Source organism: Falco punctatus, assembly GCF_963210335.1.
Source record: "Falco punctatus genome assembly, chromosome: 6".
Lineage (NCBI taxonomy): Eukaryota > Metazoa > Chordata > Aves > Falconiformes > Falconidae > Falco > Falco punctatus.
The window spans coordinates 44,110,694-44,113,651 of record NC_137585.1 but is presented as its reverse complement, the minus strand read 5'-3'; the positions used below and the strand labels follow the sequence as shown (position 1 = coordinate 44,113,651).

The 2,958-nt window shown below is 39.9% G+C and overlaps 1 protein-coding gene across 7 annotated transcripts in view; it reads right to left on the bottom strand.

Annotated features, from left to right (window-relative positions):
* The window catches only part of LOC308065436 (uncharacterized protein), a 250,785-nt gene that overhangs the window by 43,837 nt on the left and 203,990 nt on the right, over window positions 1–2,958 (bottom strand). For all 7 annotated transcript variants that reach the window (XM_080391412.1, XM_080391414.1, XM_080391416.1 and 4 more), the window contains one exon: window positions 1,879–2,001. The gene's annotated coding sequence lies outside the window, so the exon portion shown is untranslated. The remainder of the gene's footprint in view (window positions 1–1,878; window positions 2,002–2,958) is intronic.

The window sequence follows — 2,958 nt, the reverse complement described above, 5'->3', positions numbered from 1 at the left end:
CTGAAAACCAAGAATGTGGAAAGCCATGAACACCGATGCTAATTTTCTGGGAAAGAGGGAGGAGGTTTATGTTTCTTTACCTGTATATGTGGGAAGAAAGTTCATTTGAAGTATATGAACATTGAACCAAATCTTTTTCCTTTCACTCATGAAGGTGCTCCTGCTGACACTGGAGGAACTGTTTGTTCCAGGGACCAAGTGGGAAGGAATTGCACCTAGTGTTTCAGAGCACTCGTGTGCTTAGATTGGCTCACAGCAGAATTAGTGCAGGTGATGCTGTTATGCAAACAGCAGCGAGAAGTACTGCAGTCCAGCGCAGCTGTGAGGCTGTCTGCCCCTCGTCAGGTGATGATACAGAAATCAAATAGGATTCACATTTTCTCCTCTACTTTACATGAGAGAGAATGGCAATGATGTTTTGGTTTTCGCCCTTCTTTTAACACTGAATTGCCTTAATTCAACTTTAGTCAGCTGTTTGATCGCTAGCTCATTTTTGATAAATATAATATTTTTATCTTGATCAAGCCAATTTTATATACTGATTGCTGGGCTTAAAATGCTACAGGTCTCTGCATGAATCACAAGGAGACAAAGGACATCTCAGATTTCATGGCTGTTTATGGTAGGGCTAATATCAAGTCCTTTTAGCCAGCAAAACATATTAGCTCAAAACTCAGAGGACTAGAAAAAATTACTTTGCCTGATTAGCTTTAAGCTGGTGTGTCTGAAAACATCAGACAAGAATCAGTCTGCTTTTAAAATTTGTTTCCAGTTATAGAAAATTACTTTCTTGATTCCCAGCACCATCACATCCTAGCTTAAAAGAACTGTGCTTTCCTCTCACATCCAAAAAGATGCCCCCACAGACTGATGTGTTGGATAACACTGCTGGAGACCCCTGCTGAAATCCTTCCGTCCATCATAAGAGGGATGGGGATTCAGAATGATTTCTTTGCCACCCTCAGATCCAGCCCTTTCTGCAGCAGACTGCCTCGATAGAGACAAGTTGTCCTTGGGGTAAAGAATATTCCTTCAACAGGCAATATTCTGGCATTGGAATGGTCTGTGTTGTCCCAGAATACAGGATTGTTCAAAATGAATTGGAGATGAGGATATCCCAGGAAATTCTGACAGAGTTTCTCTTCAACTTTACACGACACAAGCCAAAACATGTACTGGTAGCCAACAGAGAGATAATGAGTGGCCTTGTCTGAGCGCCCAGTAGAGGCAGAGCACAGATGTGCTAGCCCAGGCAGACCTATCAACCAGACTGGGAGACATCATCTCTCAGTGTCTCTTTTCTCCCTGCTGTCCTCAGGTGAGAAGACATAGTCCTCCAGGATGAGAGCTAGCAAGGCATCTCTGCCAGGCATAGAATATTGAGTACTGAAATGCAGAAGGTGCAGAGGCAGGGGGACATCCCTGCAAGCCTTCACTTAAATATCTTGGGCTTGCTTGGGGTCCTGGTAGGGGAGGTAGGGGGCAAGTTGTTGTCAACTGTAGAGGGAGGTAGGAAATTATTCTAAGACTAAGGAAATACAAAATTTAAATTGTTAGGTGTTTCCTTTTGGGCCTATATAACCCAACAGCCTTGCTTTAAAGTGGGTAATCTTCTCTTCAGCCTGTGCAGCAATTTCAAACAGGTGACTTTAGCTCATACAGATTTCAGTAGACTGAATTCATATAAAGAGACAAGGACCAAGAATATTCCAGCAGTTTACACAAGTGTAGAACAAGCGTCCAGTCGTTTTTTACAGTGGCTATTCTGTGAATTTGTTTTTCATTCCCTTTGGAAAAAGTATCAATGAACAGGATTTTAGAACCAAGACATAAATACACTTCTCTCAGACTCTTTACAACTGATATTTTAATATTTACCTAGTCAGGATAACCAGGTCAATTGTTTTTGGCAGAAATCCATAAGCATCAGTTCCTCTGTCTGGTAAATGCTGGTTTTGTAGCAATCGGCGGGGCTGCTGTCTAGTCCACTTCCAAAACATCCTGGTAGAAAACAAGGAGCAGATTTAGCAAAACAACCAAGTGCACTTAGAGCAAAAACAAGCATCTGAGGCAGGTGATTTCCATACACATATGTAAGAGTCCAGTGAACTGGTAAAAATATCTTCAAAAAGCAATAAATAGCTCCAGTTTACAACAGGTGGCATTCCTTCCAACGCCATAGTTTAAAAGTGGGACCCATAGCATTTAGATTGACTGCAACCTTCACCACATAGGGAAATTTCATACTATGACTTGCTTCGGTTTTGGCTTTATCCTTAATATTTATCTGTCAAACTTAGCTATAACATCCAATATCTAATTTGATTGAATATAACTGCTCTATATGTTGTGTGTGGTGACAGTTCTGATAAGTTATCAGTTGTGCAATGCCTAATGGAATAAATTCTCAATGAATTAATGTTAAATTTATAATCATTATATAGCTAGGAATAAAAAAATGAGACTAAGAACTTGCCAAGCTTAGAAGGATGCCTGCTTTAAATTTTAGTCCTGAAAGGTGAGCAGACCTCCTTTGATAATAACCTGCTGTACTTCAGACATTCAAGCAAATGCTTACAAAACTAGTTTTCTAAGACATTTCAGAAAAATTTTATCCTTGAAAACTGTTATCAGATTTTAGGCTATAAAAGTTTCAAAGGATGAAAAAGTCCATGTTCCAAGAACTGTGAAAAGGGCCGGTTTGCCTTTTAATTTTAGGTAGAGTATCAAAATACGCTTGAGCTCTGTATTTGCATTAGTAATTAATAATCTAAATCATGCTTACATGATGCTGAACTTGAAACTGTCCATTACAACTCAGGAAAGGGATCTTAGAACTGCTGTTGCCAAAATCAATATGCAGCTTAGCCAGACAAGCCTTCAAAATGCTAGGCATTATCAAGAAGGATATTGAGAACAGGACATGGGGCATGATTATCTGCTATTTGAACCCTGATG